This window comes from Pleurodeles waltl, chromosome 6, assembly GCF_031143425.1.
Source record: "Pleurodeles waltl isolate 20211129_DDA chromosome 6, aPleWal1.hap1.20221129, whole genome shotgun sequence".
Classification (NCBI taxonomy): Eukaryota; Metazoa; Chordata; class Amphibia; order Caudata; family Salamandridae; genus Pleurodeles; species Pleurodeles waltl.
Window position 1 is genome coordinate 1,622,443,080 of NC_090445.1, and position 22,946 is coordinate 1,622,466,025.

General features: G+C 43.0%; 1 protein-coding gene and 1 long non-coding RNA gene across 2 annotated transcripts in view; one reads left to right on the plus strand and one right to left on the minus strand.

Moving 5' to 3' along the window:
• Window positions 1-22,946, minus strand: part of ASTN2 (astrotactin 2) — a 2,164,803-nt gene that overhangs the window by 422,793 nt on the left and 1,719,064 nt on the right. The gene's annotated exons all lie outside the window — the stretch shown is intronic.
• The window catches only part of LOC138301248 (uncharacterized), an 88,505-nt gene continuing 74,681 nt past the window's right edge, over window positions 9,123-22,946 (plus strand). The window contains exon 1 of the long non-coding RNA XR_011205070.1: window positions 9,123-9,251. This is a non-coding gene — a long non-coding RNA (uncharacterized lncRNA). The remainder of the gene's footprint in view (window positions 9,252-22,946) is intronic.

Here is a 22,946-nt window from a genome sequence, read left to right on the forward strand (position 1 = left end):
TGCTGGTACCCCTGGTCGGGTTGCCATAGTTTTGATTACCTGAAGTTTATGAAGCAAAGCTGAGGATAAGGCCAGATAAAATGAGTTGGCATAGTCCCCACACGAGACAACCACTGCTGCTACAATAATGTGCCTGCTTGAAAAGACAAATATGGAGCAATCACTCTCATAATGTTAATGTGGTACATGCAAGAAGACCCAACTGCTGAGGCTTTAGAAGCCATTGAGAGCACATTATCTATCTTCGCTCCCAAACACTTGACACTTTTAGCAGGAGGAGGTAATGTTCCTATCTCTGCAGGCCAGTGCAGTTCAACCATAACTTGTTAGGCCTTTAAGAAAACCTAATGTCTGTTTTTCCACGCTAATTTTGGTTTGTTGCTACCTTTACATTGCCAGCAGAACCAAATGGCTTCTTTAAATTCACAGTAGGTGTAAGATATGTTGTCTAGCTGAAGTATAGGAACTTCTTCATGGTGGATGCTGTGATACTGATGCATGGTTGGTTCTAGGCATGGCAAAGGATTCAGGCATAGCTGAAGCAGAGTTCCTACACAACCAGGAGATCATGGAGCAGAACACTCGTGTAACTAGGGCACCACAAAGCTAATGCTAAAAGGAGCTCTTAAGCACTTTGATTTATGTGGTTGTTGACATACTGGCTTGATACAGTCAATAAAGTGATAATCTATCAACCTATTGGAAGTTCTCCTGGCGTTCCACTGGCTCAAATCCAATCCAACAGGAAACCACAAATATATTACCTTTGTTAAGACCCGCACTAGTGGTATCGATGATGGAGGGCACACTGCACAGTCAGTAACATGATTTGCTCAGATTACACGCATAGAGAACACTGGTAAACACATGACCGGATAGAGTCCACAAGGGCAGGGACACTTGAGCCCTCCCCTATTCTCTTCCTATACTGCACGACAGAGGTACTACTCACTGGTGGCTGGGCCTTGTTTATTTGAAGCAAGTCATTTGTTGGGAGCACATCGCATTGTGGGTGCTGTTGTCCTCGTGCATTTGGGCCCTTCCTTTCTGTGCCATTAACTGTAAGCCTTGCATTGTAGGACTTTGTTTGAGCGAGATCCTCCCATCTAACCATGAACGTTGTACTTCCAGAGAGCCATTATTAGACAGTTTTGGCAGCCTTTTTCCATTTTGTTTTCCCTGAGATCCATTCATTTTCTTCTCCCAGGTTGTGTATCCCAGTTGTATAGGCAAAAGGCAGAAGGGTTAAGAGTATCTGCCTGTGATATTGTTCCTCTTTAAAGCTGCTGGGGACTGGACAGTGACCCAACCCAGAACCCCCGAATGATTGCCCACAAACATTTTCTTTTTTTATCCCCCCCCGGCCACTTCCTCCCATCTTTGTAAATCCAACTACATTATTTCAGCAACATTATTCATGGTCCCTTACGCTGGTTTTCAAGAAGCACCCACTCCTCATGGTTGTACCATCATTCCTGCTGGGTCCTCACACTCCCGTACACTGTGCTGCTATAGCCTTGTGTTGCGTTCCCACCACTTTTGGGGGTACACCAGAGCCCTACATACTGGGCAGCTGTAGATTTCCTTGTCTTTCGCCTCCACTACTACTGGGTAGCCCAAATAAAATCACATACCGCACTGTTGAGTAATTCCTTAAGCTGTACAATTACTGATTCAAAGTGCACCACCTTATACAACAGTGCTGTTTATTGATTCTTCCGACATAACAAGGGCGTCAAAGGCCCTAGTGTAAGCAAAAAAAATTCCTATCTTTGTCTTGTTAAGTAGTAAAAGAGCCCTATTTAAGGTGCAATGCCCCCCAACACCACTTACTTCTCTGAACTGCAATACATGCTGCCCTATTGGTAGCCGTGGCCCTCAAAAGTTCTTTAGTTGTGTAGGTAAACTAAGGGGTCATTTATGAGGCCCTATTGGCACACTGCACCACCAAATTTACAGGGCCACGCAAACCATCTTGTGTGACTTTTCATGGCCTTGTCAATATGGGTCCCTTCTCCACATAAAAATGCATGAAAGGGATGTTCCATGGGTGTTCCCACGCAACACCAATGGGACGCTAAGGAATCTGACGCATTCCCAGATTTACAAGTCTGGGAATGCATCAGATTCCTACGCCACCACTGAGGTGGCATAGAAGTGATACAACGGGGAGAAATATCTTTATTTCTCCCCATTTTTTCCTCTTGTGGTTGTTTTTGTGTCCCTTTCTGTACAAAAACAATCATCCACACAATGCAGGCACCTTTGCATCATGGTGCAAGGGTGCCTGTGTTGGGGCAAGGTAGTAATTTGTGTGCCAGTGCAGGGGGAGAGGACAGAAATGAGCTATACGTGCTTTCATGCACTTTCCTGGTGGCATAGGGTGATGCAACAAGACAGTTATGGCGCTGCCCCACGCCACAGGGCTTGTAAATGAACCCATTAGTGCAACATATACCACCAGCATCAAATTAGCTACAATATTGATGTATAGGAAGAGTTGGGGATGACCCCTCTTCAATCAAGTTACAGATTATTACAGGCAGCCTTTGTACTTTGTACTTAAGTCCCACTAACACAATAACATTACAGGGAGTGCAGAATTATTAGGCAAGTTGTATTTTTGAGGATTAATTTTATTATTGAACAACAACCATGTTCTCAATGAACCCAAAAAACTCATTAATATCAAAGCTGAATATTTTTGGAAGTAGTTTTTAGTTTGTTTTTAGTTTTAGCTATGTTAGGGGGATATCTGTGTGTGCAGGTGACTATTACTGTGCATAATTATTAGGCAACTTAACAAAAAACAAATATATACCCATTTCAATTATTTATTATTACCAGTGAAACCAATATAACATCTCAACATTCACAAATATACATTTCTGACATTCAAAAACAAAACAAAAACAAATCAGTGACCAATATAGCCACCTTTCTTTGCAAGGACACTCAAAAGCCTGCCATCCATGGATTCTGTCAGTGTTTTGATCTGTTCACCATCAACATTGCGTGCAGCAGCAACCACAGCCTCCCAGACACTGTTCAGAGAGGTGTACTGTTTTCCCTCCTTGTAAATCTCACATTTGATGATGGACCACAGGTTCTCAATGGGGTTCAGATCAGGTGAACAAGGAGGCCATGTCATTAGATTTCCTTCTTTTATACCCTTTCTTGCCAGCCACGCTGTGGAGTACTTGGACGCGTGTGATGGAGCATTGTCCTGCATGAAAATCATGTTTTTCTTGAAGGATGCAGACTTCTTCCTGTACCACTGCTTGAAGAAGGTGTCTTCCAGGAACTGGCAGTAGGACTGGGAGTTGAGCTTGACTCCATCCTCAACCCGAAAAGGCCCCACAAGCTCATCTTTGATGATACCAGCCCAAACCAGTACTCCACCTCCACCTTGCTGGCGTCTGAGTCGGACTGGAGCTCTCTGCCCTTTACCAATCCAGCCACGGGCCCATCCATCTGGCCCATCAAGACTCACTCTCATTTCATCAGTCCATAAAACCTTAGAAAAATCAGTCTTGAGATATTTCTTGGCCCAGTCTTGACGTTTCAGCTTGTGTGTCTTGTTCAGTGGTGGTCGTCTTTCAGCCTTTCTTACCTTGGCCATGTCTCTGAGTATTGCACACCTTGTGCTTTTGGGCACTCCAGTGATGTTGCAGCTGTGAAATATGGCCAAACTGGTGGCAAGTGGCATCGTGGCAGCTGCACGCTTGACTTTTCTCAGTTCATGGGCAGTTATTTTGCGCCTTGGTTTTTCCACACGCTTCTTGCGACCCTGTTGACTATTTTGAATGAAACGCTTGATTGTTCGATGATCACGCTTCAGAAGCTTTGCAATTTTAAGAGTGCTGCATCCCTCTGCATGATATCTCACTATTTTTGACTTTTCTGAGCCTGTCAAGTCCTTCTTTTGACCCATTTTGCCAAAGGAAAGGAAGTTGCCTAATAATTATGCACACCTGATATAGGGTGTTGATGTCATTAGACCACACCCCTTCTCATTACAGAGATGCACATCACCTAATATGCTTAATTGGTAGTAGGCTTTCGAGCCTATACAGCTTGGAGTAAGACAACATGCATAAAGAGGATGATGTGGTCAAAATACTCATTTGCCTAATAATTCTGCACTCCCTGTAATGAAAAATGGATGCTAATCAACCCTTAGGCTTAGCTACTGCTCTCCATTCAAACGCAGAACTCCACCAATATTCACTCTGGCCAACCTTAGTGCTGCGATGCCACCCTTGTGACAGCGGCACGATACAAGTGCTGTCCCAGGGTTCTACTTAATTATATTGCCAAAACAGATATGCTTGTTGAATTGAATTATGGGTCCTGGAGTCTGTGGGGCTCAGCTCTCAGCTAACTTTATTCATCTAACGTGCTGGCTAATTCTTGTAAGGCACGTTTCAAGAGTAAGGTGAAAGAAGCATTGGTTCTATCAAGCAAGACCCTTAATATGGTCCATGTACAAAGGTTTTCTACCTATGGTGTCCATAGACAGCACTGTGAAATTGTTAAAACACATTCTGTACAAGCGAATGATTTGTTTGTTTAGAATTGCTCTAGCCTGCTATTTTAAGTAACAAACAGATAGGTGAACAACCATTAGCATCACTAAACCAATTATTGTGAAGTTAGTGTTTGACTATGCCCTGTATTCTTATGGAACTTAAAAAACAAATAAATAAATAATTTTACACGCATTTGAAAGAAGTATTATTTACATTAAATACTAATTAGGTTCAGCAATTCATGTCATGATGACTTTTCCTTGTATTGTTATTTATAGATTGGTCTAAAATGGGGAGAGGTCTCCTGTCTGCTACACCGTGAATGCCTGCCAGTCTCCCAAAATACTAGAGAGAGTTGACTCAAACTTAGGCCCATATTTATACTTTTTCACGCAAAACTGCACTAATGCGGTTTGACGTCAAAAAGTATAGCGCCGGCTTGAGCCATTCTAGTGTGCCAGCCGGGCACCATATTTAAGCAATGGCGAAAGCCGGTGCTAAGGGTGGGCTAACATCAAGGAAAATGACGTTAGCCGGGTGGGGGTGCAGTATGGGGTTTTGCACTGAAAAATTACATTAGGCTGGTTAGACTCAAACAAATGACTCTAATCAGCCTAGCGTCATTTCTCAACGCAAAACCTACCATACCACGGGGGCTATTTATACTTTTTGGTGCGAAACTGCACTAACTCAGTTTTGCACCAAAAAGTTTAGCACCAGCCTGCACCTTTCCTGACCACCAGCCGGGCGCCATATTTATGAAATTGTGCAAGTCGGTACAAAGGGTGGGCTAGTGTAAAAAAAAAATGGCGTTAGTCGGGTGGGGCTGGCGATATGGGAGAATGGGGTTTTGCACCAACAAATGATGTTAGGCTGGTTAGACTAAAAAATGATGACTCTAACCAGCCTAGCGTCATTTTCTGACACAAAACCATCCATACCACATGGCTCCTGTCTTAGAAAAGACAGGAGTCATGCCCACCACCCCAATGGCCAGCACAGGGGACCTGTGCCATGCAGGGGCCCCCAAGTTGGTCCCTGTTGGACCTGGCTTTTTGACAGGGTCATCCCCAAACTTTTTGCCTCCTTCCTCCTATTTTTCCTGACCTGTTGTTGTTGGCTTTTGACCTCTGGGCACTTTACCACTGCTAACCAGTGCTAAAGTGCATATGCTCTCTGTGTAAATGGTACTATTGATTGGGTTATCCATGATTGGCTATTTAATTTACTTATAAGTCCCTAGTAGAGTGCACTATATGTGCCTAGGGCCTGTAGATTAAATGCTGCTAGTGGGCCTGCAGCACTGGTTGTGCCACCCACTTCAGTAGCCCCTTAACCCTGTCTCAGGCCTGCCATTGCAAGGCCTGTGTGTGCAGTTTCACTGCCACTTCGACTTGGCATTTAAAAGTACTTGCCAAGCCTAGAACTCCCCTTTTTCTACATATAAGTCATCCCTAATGTGTGCCCTAGGTAACCCCTAGAGCAGGGTGCTGTGTAGGTAAAAGGCAGGACATGTACCTGTGTAGTTATATGTCCTGGTAGTGTAAAACTCCTAAATTCGTTTTTACACTACTGTGAGGCCTGCTCCCTTCATAGGCTAACATTGGGGCTGCCCTCATACACTGTTGAAGTGGCAGCTGCTGATCTGAAAGGAGCAGGAAGGTCATATTTAGTATGGCCAGAATGGTAATATAAAGTCCTGCTGACTGGTGAAGTCGGATTTAATATTACTATTCTAGAAATGCCACTTTTAGAAAGTGAGCATTTCTTTGCACTAAAATCTTGTTGTGCCCTTCAATCCACGTCTGGCTAGGTTTAGTTGACAGCTCCTTGTGCATTCACTCAGACACACCCCAAACACAGGGTACTCAGCCTTACTTGCATACATCTGCATTTTGAATGTGTCTTCCTGGGCTGGGAGGGTGGAGGGCCTGCCCTCACACAAAGAACTGCCACACCCCCTACTGGGACTCTGGCAGACAGGATTGAACTGAAAGGGGGCTTGGTGCATTTCTTAGACACTCTTTGAAGTCACCCCCACTTCAAAGGCACAACTTAGTATAAAACAGGGCCTCTGCCCTACCTCATCAGACACTTGCTGGAGAAGAAACCTGAACCAGAAACTACATCCTGCCAAGAAGAACTGCCTGGCTGCTCAAAGGACTCACCTGTCTGCTTTTCTACAAAGGACTGCTGCCTTGCTGTTGGCCTGCTGCCTTGCTGAACTGCCTGGCTGCTCAAAGGACTCACCTGTCTGCTTTTCTACAAAGGACTGCTGCCTTGCTGTTGGTCTGCTGCCTTGCTGAACTGCCTGTCTGCTCAAAGGACTCACCTGTCTGCTTTTCTACAAAGGACTGCTGCCTTGCTGTTGGCCTGCTGCCTTGCTGAACTCTTGTCTGGCTGTAAAAGTGCTCTCCAAGGGCTTGGATAGAGCTTGCCTCCTGTTCCCTGAAGTCTCAGGACCAAAAAGACTTCTCTCTTCCTCTTGGACGCTCCGTGTGCCGAAATGTTCGACGCACAGCTTGTTCCGCGGCAAGAAAAACGCCGCACACTGGCGCTGATCGACGCGACACCTTCGGGACGACCGAAACTTTGACGCACGGCCTCGCAAGGACAACGCCGGCCGACTTCCCGGGAGAAATCGACGCGACGCCTACCGTGAGATCGAAACTTTGACGCACGGCCTCGCAAGGACAACGCCGCCCGACTTCCCAGGAGAAATCGAAGCGACGCCTGCCGTGAGATCAAAACTTTGACGCACGGCCTCGCAAGGACAACGCCGCCCGACTCCCCAGGAGAAATTGACGTGACGCCTGCTGTGAGATCGAAACTTCGACGCGCAGCCCCGCAGAACGACGCGCAGCCGGAAAACAAGCAGGAAAATCCACGCACAGATCCGGGACATCTGGTACTCCCCGCGAACCACAGAAAGAGACTGTCCGCGCACCGGAAAACGACGCACGACTCCCAGCGTGGAAAATAACGACGCAAGTCCGTGTGTGCTGAGGAGAAATCGACGCACCCACCAGTTTTCCACGTACCTCTTCTCCTGTGGCCCTCTGAGGAGATTTTCCACCAGAAACCAGGTACTTTGTGTTTGAAAGAGACTTTGTTTACTTTCTAAAGACTTAAGACACTTTATATCACTTTTCAGTGATATCTTTACAAATTCATATTGCAACTTTGATCGTTTTGACCTGAAGATACCCAGATAAATATTATATATTTTTCTAAACACTGTGTGGTGTATTTTTGTGGTGTTATGCTATGATATTGTATGATTTATTGCACAAATGCTTTACACATTGCCTTGTAAGTTAAGCCTGACTGCTCGTGCCAAGCTACCGGAGGGTGAGCACAGGCTGATTTTGGATTGTGTGCGACTTACCCTGACTAGAGTGAGGTTTCTTGCTTGGACAGAGGGCAACCTGACTGCCAACCAAAAACCCCATTTCTAACAGTCCCCCAATGGCACTAAAATAAAAATAAAAAATACTTACCTATACTTACCCTATTTACCTGGGATGGGGAACCCCATCCTCCGGTGTCCCTCTGGTGTGGGTGGGGGTGTTCCGGGGCTTGAGGAGGGCACCTGTGGACCCATTTCCTGGTGTTTAACCATGGAAATGGGTCCACAGGTCCCTTAACGCCTGGTCTCACCCAGGCTTTAAATAATAGTGCAAAGCAAGTTTTGCACCATGATTTCACCCCTCCCCCACCCGTGCGTAATTTTGGCACAGGGATAAATATGGGGCTATGTTTTTTTTTTAGATGGGAGCCCCTACCTTGTGTCTCATTGACACAAGGTATGTTCACACATCTAAAATAATGGTGCAAACTCCAATATTTTGAAGTTAGACAGGTCTAACGTCAAAATATAAATATGGAGTTAGTGATGCGCCGAATTTGCTTTAAATAAATTATGCAAATTCGGTGCAAAAGGGGTATAGATATACCCCTTAGTTTTGAACTTCTGCATTGTGCATCAAGACACGTGGTGCCAGTATTCTGCTGACCAGCAAGACTAAAGTGGGGCAAGGTACTGTCAGTGAAGCCTTCTTGCCTCTGTGGAGATTCCCTCCTGAGGCTGGATGGGGCAGAAAATGTGGAAAGGAAGAAGCTGTTGTCAGCATGGAAAATTCAGGATTCCAGTTGGGACTGGAACCTTCTTCTGGACCTGCAGCAGAGTTGTAAGAATATTACTGTAAATAGAGAAAGTCAACTGTAGCCAGGTAGGAATATCCGAGAATTTTGCTTCAAGATAGTGTTCTATCAGATCTTGCAGAAAAACAGAGTTAGAAAAAGATCTACTCCCGGAGGACCAGAACAGCCTCCCAAGGGTGTTAAGAAATGAAATTGATCGCTTAGGTGATCTCAACTATGTCTTTATTCTACTCTGAGATTTTGGAAGGTATAGCAGCATCCCTCACTCTCAATGCATCCCAGGCTGCCCCTGTTTGCAGCTTTCATTGCTTACTGAAGCCTGTAAGCTCATGATGTAAACTCCAAGTTGTGTTACGATACCTTCATTTTTGGGTAATTTATTTACCACCTCTTTTCCCCATTTGTTCTGCAGCACTCCTTAGATCTTCATGGAAGACCTGGAACTCCCTCCCCGTCAACCTATGTCTGACCCAGGACCTCCTGTCCTTCAGGAAGCGCATAAGACATGGCTCTTCAAGCACTCACACCCCCCCCAGCGCCTTGAGACCATACCGAGTGAGTAGCATGCTTATCAAATTACTAATTGATTGATTGATTGATGGAAGGGTTGCAGTGCATGAGTCACTCGTAACTGATGACTCATTGTCATCTTTGTGTGCTCGAGCTGTGCAGTACAAAAGTCAGTTTATTAGTGTTGTGCTAAAAACAGCGATCTAAACACACATTGGGAAGATAACATTGCGTCCTGAAATACGGAGCTAATAACAGAAACCCCACACTTACATTGACAACATTATGGGAAACTATAATATGGTGCAGATAGTTACATGGTCGATATTTTGTAGGTCAATAATATGACATAAAACCAGTTTATTTTTAATAGTTACAAGAACTGTGCATATGAACCCCGAGTATGTTGGAGATCATCACATTTACTAAAGGCTCCTTTTTGGAAAGTGCGAACACACACACACCCGTGCACCCGCGCACACACACACTCGCTATCTTGATTTTTACTAATCCCTGCAGACTTGATTTTCTGTTCATACAGTTTTCCCTCTGTAAGCATGGCAGAAGTCCTGTGGGCTCAATCCCCAAATTCCTAGTTTGTGTCAGTTGTAGTCTTACTACTTTATCCCCCATTATGAGATGCAGAGATTCGAATGGCGCAGTGATGCCGAACCTACTAAATACTGTAGTCCACGGTATCTGTATTTTGTAGGGTGGAGGAGTGGGGTGTTATTGCTGAAAATAACAGACTACTAATGATGAGATAGTAAGATGGCAACGGCCCAAGTCCAGGACTTACATTGATTCCATTTCTTTCACACCCAGGTTACATCAACACTTCATTCTGGCTTGAAACAGTAAGATACAAAGTGATGAAAAGGTTCCTGTTGGTTCATGGATTGTAAAAGCATTCTTGGATACCCCATCAATATGCAATGGCTCCTTGGTGTGCATTAGTTTGTTTAGAGATTTAGGGCCTGGTTTAGAAGTCGTCAGGGGGATTACTCCGTCTCAAACTTGATGGATATCCTGTCTGACATTTGTGGCAGAGTATTCCCCTCCGTCCAGATCTCAATTACGCTCTTAGTTGTTTTCTGACCCCTCATTTGTCTTTGAGTCACTTTGAATTCGGGAATCACCATCTTAGTATTTGGAATTGCTTTATTTTGGCCATATTTTGCTGGGCTATCAGAGATCTATCCTCACAATGAGCAATTAGACTTCTTAAAGTCTTGCCTCTAAAAGCACTCTCTGGCTAACTGTGGTACAATTTATCAGAGGAACCTAGTCATGGCTACTTCCTCCACCCCATTTTATGTACCTGTTAAGAACAAGTAATCACTTTAGGTTCCTTTATCAAACTATTTTCATTCAAAGGCTATGATTGGAATCCTGAGCAAATGCTGGCAAAGCCAATTGGTCTAGGTATTGTTTGAGAGTGAGGCAAACAGGGAGAATTCTGCAAGAGGTGACAGAGAGGGCTATAGTTGTAAAGTTGTATAAAAGTATTAAAAAAGTGATGAGTGGAATGTTTGAATTAGTCTCAGCCACTGGTAATTACTTCTTGGAGCCGTATCCCAGTCCCTCATATTTTGCACACCATGCCTCCTCAGTTTGGACCCAGCTATATGCAAATCAGTCTTGACACTGCTCCAATGGAACACTTCACCCAAACTGCCAAGCCAGGCCTCCATGAATCGGAACACAAGCATCCTATAACTGGTGTTACCCATGTTATAGGCTCATTGGCCATCTATACCGTGGTTCCAGTGACACAGTTTGTATGGGACCTAAGTCTGGGCATACCCATCCCACTTAGGGTTACATATTAAAGTATTGATAAAGTGATGAGTGGAAAGCTTGAATTAATCTCATACACTGGTAATTTCTCAGGCTGCAGCCCGGCCATTGATATTTTACACACCATGTCACCTCAGTTTGGGCCCAGCTATTTGCAACTCAGTGTTGTCCCTGCTCCACTGGGAACAGTCCACACAGAACTGCCAAGCCAGGTCCTCTGTGAACTAGAACACAATCAACCCAGGACCAGTTTCACCCTTGTTATGCACTCATCAGCCAGGTACAGATTGGTTTCAGTGATGCAGTGTGCATTGGACCCATGTCTGGACATACCTGTCCCAGTTAGGAAGAGAGATATAATATACAAAAAGTGATAGGTAAAATGCTTGAATTAATCTCAGCCACTGGAATTACTCAGGGTCTCATCCCAGTCCATCGTTACTTTGCTCACCATGCCACCTCACTTTAGATCCAGATAAATGCAAATCAGTCTTGACCCTGCTCCAATGGGAACAGTCCAGCCCGAACTGCACACTGTATCACTGGAACGAAGCTATCACTGGCTGATGAACCCATAACAATGTTGAAACCAGTCCTGGGTTGCATGCGTTCCAGTTTAGGGCGGACTAGCCTTAGCAGTTCATCTGGACTGCTCCCATTGGAGCAGTGTCAAGACTGATTTTCATACAGCTGGGTCCAAACTGAAGTGGCATGGTGTGCAAAATAGCGATGGATTAGGTTTTGACCCCAAGTAATTACCAGTGGCTGAGATTAATTCAAGCATTCCATATATCACTTTTGTATAGTATAGTTATAAAGTAGTCCCTCTTGAAGTTGAATCCAAGCATTCAAGTGGAGGAGGAAATGTACACTCAAACATCAATAGCATTAGATGACAGATGAATATCCTGAGCTGACCGAAGACATAATCGGCCAAGTTTCAGGTCATAGTCTGAAAGAGGCTGATCGATGAAAGGGAATGGTTGATGGGGGTGGACCCAAAGCCCTAAAAGTGCACTCTCAAAACCCAGACCTAAATAGGTCTCTCCCTCATCTAAGAAATAAAAAGGAAGTGAGTTCTGGTGAGAATGGAAATTTTGGCACACCTGGACATACAACTGCAGATCAAGTTAAATATAAGGCTTGTAACACTCAAAATGCTTTAGAATAGCATCTGAATAAAAATTAATGCGTTTTCCCCAAGATAAACCTCTCCTTCGCATGCACCTTTCATTTAGATAAATTTTTGTAGAAATAAATATCCTGTTTCTCGATGACATTACAACATTACCAAGATGAGGAAATCTATCCATTCGCAGTGTCCCTAAATATTGCATGCTATCTCAGAGATAATTTGCAAAAAAAAAACATTACAAGGTCTAGTAATGTTACAGCAAGTCATCTTATAGCCAAGGGAAGGGAATCAACACGATAAAGGCCGAGTGTAAATTGCATTGCCTTCTGGGTACTGAGAAACATCTCGGCATATTTCCTGACAAGTTTTATCTAAAGAAACTTTTAATTTAAATCCTGAGGAAAGAGGTGTCTGCTACATTGAGATTCTTCAATTTCAGAATGCCAATTGAGGATCATTAAAGATGGATAGAAGAGTTTAGACACAATTCACGAGTTCTGATGAATAGCAATTGGGGAACTTAAAACTGTACACGTGCATAGGACCCTCTGGCACTGTGACATAGCTTAACATTGCAATGAATGAAAGATGAGCTTCCGAAAGCATTTAACAACCCTCCAAAAGTGCAAAGTCTGTTAGTAATGGTTGCATAAATTACCTTCCGGTGAAGAAATAGGAACTTTTAATGATCTACTGTGACAGCAGCATGGGTTTTTTGGGGCACACATATGTACATATCCTGCCCTAAAGTTTAAATGATGCCTTAGTCTTACCACAGATAATCTAAACCTGTGAAAGAGAGTTTTCTTAGTAAAAAAGTAAATTATCTACAAATTTTGGAAACTACCTGCAAGTGAAAATTATTTCTATGTATGACTAAGAAGTTGTCACACAAGCGGCTACAGTTGTCTGTGGTACAGATCATGGAATACAGGTAAAGAAGCACTTATTTAGAGGTGAACTGTAAATCAGAGGTAATATCCGTGATGGGGCATTGACACTGCTATCAGGATGAACAAAAAGAGACCATTAGGACTGTGTGTTATGGGGCAGAGACACTGGAAACAGGATAAACAAAGAGAGATCATTAGAAATATGTGTGCCATGGAAGAGGAACTGGTAACACGATAAGCAAAGGGTAGAGATGTGCATGTGGGCAGACACACTGGCATCATAATAAACAGTGTTCAGAAGAGATGTGCAAGTGGATCACAAACACTGGCACCAGGATGAACAAAGAGAGTTCATCAGAGGAGTGCATGTAGGGCAGAGACACTGGTATCCGGATGAACAAAGTAGTCATCGGAGATGTGCATGTGGGGCAGAGACACTGGCATCAGGATAAACAGTGTTCATGAAAGGTGTGCATGAGGGCAGAGACATGACCGTCAGGATAAACAGTGTTCATCAGAGGTGTGCATGTGGATCGGGGTTACTGGCATCCAGATAAACAGTGTGCATGTGGGGCAGCGATACAGGTAACACCATAAACAAAGGGCAGATATGTGCATGTGGGGCAGAGACACTGGCATCAAAATAAACAGAGTGTTTATAAGAGGTGTGCATGAGGGTAGGGACACTGGCATCAAGACAAACAAAGAGGGTTTATCAGAGGTGTTTATGGGGGGCAGAGACACTGGCATCAAGATAAATAAAGAGTGTTTATCAGAGGTGTTTATGGGGGCAGGGGAGCAGAGAAACTGGCATCGAGATAAACAAAGAGTGTTTATCAGAGGGGTGCATGTGGGGCGGAGACAATAGCAGCAGGATAAACAAAGAGTGCTTATCAGGGGTGTGCATCCCCTGATAAGCACTCTTTGTTTCAGGCATCAACATAAACTCAGGCTCAGGCTCAGGCTCAGGCATCAAGATAAACAGTGTTTATCAGAGGTGTGCATGCGGGGCAGGGACACTGTTATCCAGGTAAACAGTGTTTATCAGAGGTGTGCATGTGGGGCAGGGACACTGTTATCCAGGTAAACCGTGTTTATCAGAGGTGTGCATGTGGGGCAGGGACACTGTTATCCGGGTAAACAGGGGCAGGGACACTGTTATCCGGGTAAACAGTGTTTATCAGAGGTGTGTATGTGGGGCAGGGACACTGTTATCCGGGTAAACAGTGTTTATCAGAGGTGTGCATGTGGGGCAGGGACACTGTTATCCGGGTAAACAGTGTTTATCAGAGGTGTGCATGTGGGGCACTGTTATCCGGGTAAACAGGGGCAGGGACACTGTTATCCGGGTAAACAGTGTTTATCAGAGGTGTGTATGTGGGGCAGGGACACTGTTATCCGGGTAAACAGTGTTTATCAGAGGTGTGCATGTGGGGCAGGGACACTGTTATCCGGGTAAACAGTGTTTATCAGAGGTGTGCATGTGGGGCAGGGACACTCGTTCATCCTCCCAACCCTTCTTCTGCCCTCTTCAGGCCTAGTCTATATCAGACTGAAAAGTGCTGGCTAAGGGGTTCTGGCACTTATCCAGGTATTATGGCCCAGTTCCAATAAGTATCTCAACACTGTTCAAACATCTGGGTCCCACTGATTCAGCCCAGGGAATCTGTTTGTATTCTCAGGATTAATTATTTGAATAATATATGCACCAAAGAAAAACAAGGTTTCTCCAAGGTAGCTCTCCACACGGTCAACATGTAATGATAAAATAAAATAAAAAACAGAGGCAACACTTTGCAGAAGCATTTATGAGTATGGCATTAGTACTACATAAGTACTCTATTACGTAGTCTTACATGGCTTTTTGAACCCGCCCAAAAACGTCTAACTCACAATTAGTAAAACTGCAGACAGTGCACAGTCCTTTCATATTTGTACTAATTGTATATAAACAATCCCTGAATATTTAATTTCCCCCATTTTAGGCATTTTGAGGTCGATTCACAAACATTTGACAGAATAAACTGAAAAAAGTCCTACAGGAGTACTACTTGTTTACTCCAAAATGGCTTTGTGAATAAACTCCACAGGTTGCAAAAAACAGAAGCTACAAAATATTAACCACCACGGTATTTCTCACATATAAATATACAATTTTCGAATTGTATCTCACTCCATTATCATAAACTAGCCACATACTGGAGAACTGTCCAGTAGTAAATGAACCCATACGTGCAACGGAAAGGGAGCCTGGTTGAAGATGGGATAAGGTGTTTACATCAGAGTGATATGTGCGCTAGTGATATTTATGTATGGTAAATAGTTTGACAGTAGATACTTTCGAGTCTATGTCCCTGTTTATGATTTGGCTGCACAGGTCAGAATTACGAGTTGTTAGGTATTTAACGCATCGGATATTAATCGGATGCGTTGAATATTTCCACTTTCCTTCAATTTCGTCAAGTCAAATCTGCTGACATTTGACAGGGGAAAAGCAGACGGTATTTCCCCACATAAACTTGTAATCGCTGTGATTTATCATTATTTATCCTTTGTGATAACACCCAAACTTCTAATCAGGGCCTATGTTTTTGAAGTCTATTTTTTCTGTCTATGTTTGCACAGGGAACCTTAGCAACAGCTGTATGTTTTAAGGTGATCTGTTTGCAGACTCCTGATCCTTCTACCAATGACTGGTTTGTCAAATAGAACAGACTTTAAGCTCTGATGTATCTCGAGTCTCCTCTCAACTGTTGCCCGCATGTATTAAAATAAGTGCTACAAACGCCTCACAGAAAATACAATGAGTATCAGAAACCTCCTTGCAGACTGCGGTAATTGCAGGGTCAATACTTATCTGAGAAGAGGAAGCTGGTTACACAGAGAGTGAGATTAATGTCTATTCCTAGCTCTAATGCTACACTGTTTTTACTCTGTACCTAGGTAGCTTGAGCCTACGTAGCCACTTATTGGGTCACCTTGCCTCTGCTTTGGCATAATACTTTGGTCTGGAGGGGGAGCAATCTAATGTATAAGCTTGCGGCTAGCACAAGAGGGAGGAACGCCCCCTTTGCATAAATTATGCCTGGCGCAAGCATAATGTAGCGCAAAGGGTTACAGGGTAGTGCAATGCATTCATTGCGCCACCCTGTAAATACGGCGCCGAGATTTAGGCCTAGTTGGTCCACATTACATTAATAAATAATGACGTTAATGTGGCGCATGGTGGTGCTAGGGGACTATAACTATCCCCCTAAATCCCCAACCAATGGATGGAGAGGATCTGGAGTCACAATGGCCTCAGAGCTAGCCACCTCATTCCTGCACCACTCAAGCCAGTTTAATTCCTCTCCATAGATTAGGCGACTTTAAAGACACTGGAAACCTCAAAGATGTCCTTATCTGGCTCAACCACCAGGATTCTAGTGGGCAGGACATATATCCTGCCAGTCTCATGCACGTGATGCAGAAGTCAGTTCAAGTAGAGAGATGCCTGCATGGTATAATCTACCTCTATTCCAAATATCACTGAAATGTGAATTGTATTGTATTATTTCATTCACTAAGCCATGAACGTCAATTCACCAAAGGGCCAGGGGAGCGGAAGTGATATCACATGCCGTTTGACCTTTACATTCGCTCCTTCACACATGCTTACACATCCACACACAATCACACATAAACACACTCTCTCACATAAACACACACTCACCTGCATGCATGCACACAACATACATACAAAAAAAAATTGTAGTTACCTCAGCTGCTAGGGAGGGTTATATTCCAGCTCATTGTACTCAGTTTTTATTATAATGCGCTATTATTCACTATTAGTGTTATAAACATTCACAAAAAAGGGGATTGCAGCCCCAACCGATGTCCAAGCTGCCCCTCTATTGCTAGCACTAAATTTGCCACCGCTGAGGCCAGGGGTCGCATAGGCAGTGCCCATGGTCACAAGGGGCAAGCCACGGGCCACAGATGCGACCCCCGGCAACCCTAAATGACGTCTATGCACTAAGCTTCATCCATTGTTTTTTATTTGAACTTCATATGTTTTTGTGGCTCCCTTTCACTCTCTGTTAGTCTTTCTTGCATTTTTTCCATGGTTTTCTTATTTCCTATATCCATTTCTACTCCCTGGAGTAGTACTTGGTATTCTGTGAAATCAAACACCTACTTATTTTTAAAAGAGCACACACAAGTCTACAGTAAACAAAAATAAAAATGAAGGCAATAAGCAAAGTAATGCAGTACAAATAAAAATAAATTTACGATATACCTTTTGTGAATATTGCAGAATGCATCATGGGACCTGATTCAGAAAACACTTTTGCACCTCTGAGTTCAATCTAGATGCACTAGTACTATTGTTTACAAATGCATATTTAGTTCACATATTTAATTCATAAATGAATTTGCATATATTTAATATAGTGTAACATTATGTGTCAGCCAGTCTACTGCCAGGAGTAGGTTATGGGCCGTCCAAGGTGAGAATGCCAGCCTAAGCTGATAGACACCTACACCTGCTGTTTGTGGGTGTTCACACATGTTTTATGGCAAATTACAACCCAAATACAGTCGGTTATTTACACCTGACAACTGCAGCATCAAATCACTATCCAAGAAATTATTAGGGAGGGTAAACCCCCAATATGGGAGGGTAGAGTGTAGTCTGGAACTTCACAGGTTACAAATGTGTTCCACAGAGGGCATTAGAATCAAAAATATAGTCGAAATCTTATGCCCCAGCGCAAGCCAGAAAATCCAGAATTTTTGTTTGTGAATAGTAGCGTAAATCGTCCGCGTACAAGTAACTACCAAGTTTAAGTTTAAAAAGGAGAGACTCTATGCGTGCATCTTTCTATGTTGTGCTGGATTAAAATGGATTAGATTTCTATTCTAGCAGTTAACAAATAAAGGCATGCAACGACTTACTAGGGAGAGTTCCTCTTTTTTGTGCTGCAGCGAATATGCCTTCTAGACAAAATCAAGAGATTTACTGACTGATTTAATTTCCAATTCCCCAATAACCAACTTGAATAAAAAAATGGATGAACCCTTTTGTTGCAAAATATGTCTATATTGACTTTGAGTAGTTGAAATAATTAGGCGAAATTTGAAACATATAAAATGTGCCCTTTTATGGAGCAGAATATGAGCTGATTTGCTGCTTTGAGGACAGTAAGACAATGTCTGAAAAAAAACACAGGCCCAGATTTATTAAGGCATGACACAAGGGTAACGGAAGCACTTAAAGCAGATTTACTATGCGACACAAAACCTACCTTGTGTGGCCCTGTGTGACTTAGTAAGTCTAGAGTAACGCAAGGCAGCACAAGTCACTGGCTTGAATTACTCTGCAATGGGAAGGTGTTCCATGGGGGAACATGGGCATACCCATGCAACACCCCACGGATTTTGGTACATTGTATGATTTCTGCACACACATAGAAAGAGGAACATGAATTTAAGGATTGTTTTTGTGCCGGAAGTTATTGCTTTCTGCACAAAAATAAATTCTGCCTGTAATGCTAGCCTGCCTGTGGTGCAAGGGTGCCTACAATAGCACTAGGCAGCACTCAGTGTGCCAGCGCAGACAGAGAGAGCAGGAATGTGCCATTTCTAAGTAAATATGGCACATTCATGTTCCCTACATTTGGTGCAGCTCGGTGCTGCTCAGTGCATCAGCTTGTCTTACTGCTTTGCATTGTGCCAAATGTTAGTAAATCTGGGCCATGCAAGGTATTTACCTTACTGCGTGCAACATAAAGATTAAGATGTTGCCCAGACACCTGGCAGGCATAGTCAGGATCTGGATGCTGTGTGAATTTTTCTTCACCTAAGAAAAAAATACAAATGTCGTCCGGTTGGTCACTGCGGCACTGACACATATGTCTATGCCTGGGGTCATCGAGCACCTGGGGAAATCCAACAGATTCTGGCACTACACAACACTAGACACTTGGAGGCTACCTGGGAGGTCTGGCTACCATGAATGTCACACATTGTCTTACCAAAAATTTCCTCCACAGATCAAACATTTGTTTAAAAAAATCTCACATTTCTGTGTTGGAAGCTATTAGGATTAGTGGGGAACAGCAAAATTCCACCACTCATTTTTGCCACAGGTCTACCATTAAAAACAATACTTTCTTGTGGGGTGAGCTATCGCAACTGTGAGGAACTGGCCAAGTCTATGACCATGTGAAGTCAATATAGTCCTAATGCGGTCTACACAGATTCACAATATCGACCTATGCCTGCCCAATGAAATACACCGACCCACATGTGCAGGCTGTTTTGTTTTTAATCTGGGCAAGTGTGGACATATTGAGTGGTCAAACTTTTGAAATCTGCTTAAATTTCAGATGTTTTCTGCCACAGAAAAGTGAACAAAATGTAACTTCTTTACCCATATTTTTATATTTGTAGGGGATTCTGGATAACAAAAGATGTTGTGATTCATACACGCGAGATCTCCTTTGATTACCAGTTCTTGCTAGTTCTCAGAAATGACTCGGGTTGGTCGGTATTCCTGGTTGCCAGCTGACCCCGAACCCAAATAATACAGACATCCGTGCAAGGAATCACTCCCCATCAAAACATTCACTTGTGTCTAGTGTGTGAATCCCTGTTCCATCCCAAGGAATACCCAAACAATTCTGCTATCTATACTCTACGACCAGCTAGGGGAACACACATTTTATCAAGACTTAGCATGGATTTGTTTTTGTGTGAGGAAGTCTATCTATAGGAAACTACCATGTTTTGGGGGAAAAATGCTGAAACTTTGACAAATGTATTGTTCAACACATTGTCTCACCTAACAATTAAACAACAGTTGTCTGGCATGTAGCAAAAGAAACCTCATGAAATATGTGCCTTTCATTGTTTTCCAAATCTCCAAAATGATCTGCACCCAGTTTAATGTCCATGGGCTCCCCAAAAACATAGAAAACCCATAAATATCTGGTACTTCCATTCACCGGAAAACCTGTGAAACAATGTTGGGTGTCAAGACCTGGCACAGATATGTTCATGTGCAAGGAAGATTAAAGATAGTTACAATGTGTTGGAAAAACATGCTAAAATCTGCATATGGTTAGGTTCACTGTGTGATATCCCAGCCAACAAATCTTGTGAGGGAGGTCTGGCACCCAGTGAAAGAAACCTTAGGATGTGTAAATGTTAAAAAATGTATGGTTGTGGTAGGTTTCCATACAGCCCCAGAGGGATTTTTCTGACTGAAGCCCAGATACCCTGAACTGATATTTCACTTACAGTTACTTTCCTAATTGCCGAGGACACAATGAAGAGCCAAAAAATGCATACATTCCTGATAACCCTGAGCCCAGAAGACACAATGGAGCAAAGCTGATGTTAAAGCTTTGGCAGATAAACATTCCTGTGTGGTGGAGACTGGGGGAAATTGCCAGATTTTCGAAAAAAAAGTTGATAGAAATTTAGCAAATATCATGCTCAGCCTATTCTATTTGCCAGTCAGTGAGGGCAATGGGTGTATGGCTTGTACCAATTGATTTATTTTGTCAAACAGAAATATAAAGTGCATATAGTTTATTTTTTCTGCATAGTCCTGAGTTCGATATTTGCATTAACTAAGGGAACAGTGCACCATAAATGATTTAGCCACAGTTTTGTGATCTGTGATAATATTGGTAATATCACACAATATGTAGACTACGTTCCCTTGGAAAACGCACACATATGTGGTATTGTCTGCCTGTCTGCTTTCAGAGCAACATTTCATGCATTAGTATTCTGGGATTTAAGTTTGTCCATTTGAGAAATACATACACGTATTGGAATACATTTGTTGAAAAAAATTAACATATCGCTGCGATTTTTGTTTTATAATCAGACTGTAATAAAATATCGATGTGGAGTGTGCACCAGTGCATAGCAATGAATGTGACAAAAAATATGTAAATTGTAGGAGTGCAGAAAGAGGCCAAAAAGGTACGTGGTCAAACAACATAATGCAGATTATTTTTAACGAAAAACAACGAAGCTCCAGCACAGGGTACTCAAATACTGCAGCAGGTAAAAGGTTAACAACAAGCACTTGCAAAGTCAATAGATGTCACTTTTGAAGGTGAAGATTTACAACGTTTTTGCATTGGGTTTGCATTACTTTTTTGGAGATTTACAAACCAATGCACATTGGTATTTGCATAGTTTTATAAGGAAAAGTAATGCAAGCTAGCACAAAGCTCTGCTTTGCATTACTTAGCATCAAAGTGGTGTCACATGAGTGATACATGGGCATTCTCATTAAACGACCCATGTTTTTTGATGCAAAATCCTATCTACTAACATTAGTAGATTGGGTTAGGTGCCAAAAAATAAGGCTGCTAGAAAGCAGATGCTAAAAGGAGAAATGTTTTCATTTCTCCTTTCTTTTCTGACTTGCATGTGTGCTGAACTGTACATCACACATACCAAGTAGGAAATAATTAAAATCCTCTCAAGTCTTCCAGTACAAAACCTATGCTAGACTCACGCACACACCCTTGCACTATGGCGCAAAGGTGTGTGTGTGCCACTCAGCAGCAACGTTATGCACCAGTGCTAGAGAGAGGGTAGGAGAGTGCCATATCTCTAGATATGGTGCTATCCTGCCCTCTCCCTGTCACGCAACTCAGCGAAGCTACTTTGGTTGCTGCGCTGCATTGCGTGACACCTTTCTAAATCTGGGCCACAATGCATTAGCTGACCTTTGAATTAATCAATACTTGTTGCTGATGATGAATTGGAAATAGAAAAAGTGAATGATTTTTGCAAATGCTGAATAGCATAGGCAAAAAAGACAAAAAAGACAAAAACCTGCCCACAAGATGACAGATACTTATATGCATCACCATTACGATGGGGCGGCCATTTTGACTTTTTTAATAGAACATTCCAATTTGTTTGACGCTCATCTTGGTGCAGTAAATCAAAACAAATGAATTAAGGTATGCACAGTCACCTTTAGTTAAAAGAGAGACCCAGTAGGAAATTGCAGCCACTGGTGGCACATAAAAAGGAAATAAATTCATCAAATTAAAAACACAAAACTGGACAGGACGGTTGAGGGAGCATCGGAGGAGCAGCTGGGCTAGGGAGCCGCTGATGAATGATGGTGAATAGGGACTAAGTGAGGGTCCAATGATGCAAACAGACAATGGATTATATAAAAACCTGACAAGGAAGGAGGGGGAGTCAGTGGTGTGGGAGCAACTACAGAGAGCACGGTGGAAATTTGATGGGGGTGGCATCCCACAGGTGAGAGGAGAATAGAATAAGAAAACACATGGACGACTGATAGCACAAGAGGAGAGCATTGGCAAATTCAATAGTTGAGGCTTTAGATATGCAAATGGATGCAGCATTGTCAAATTAGCATGAAATACACAGAATGGAGCCAGTAATAGCGCACTGCCCGGGATATAGTTGTAAAGTAGACCCTCATGCAATTCAAGGCAATCAATTGAGTTAAGACTGAAGGATACTTTGAAACAGCTAACAGCATTAGTTGAGAACCAGACGCTACCCTCGGGCGAACCATTATATGATTGACAATATCACAAGCTACTGGCTGAAAGAGGCTGGTTGAGGAAAGACAATGGTTGAAACAGACAGACCCAAACCACATTCTATGTTTATAGTCAACAATAGGTCAGTATGAGGGCTCTTCTGTCAAACCACCAGAGCTAAACATTAGTTCCCTGCACTGAAGCACTGGAAGGATAAAACTCACTCAATCAAAAGGATGGTAGACAAGCTAAGCTCCAGGGAAGGGGAAAACACAAGAAGAGTAAGAAAAGTCACAAAATAAGAAGCACGCAAATGAGATTGCCAAGAACGCCAACCAATGATAAGAACGGAGTTACCCAAAGCCTGCCA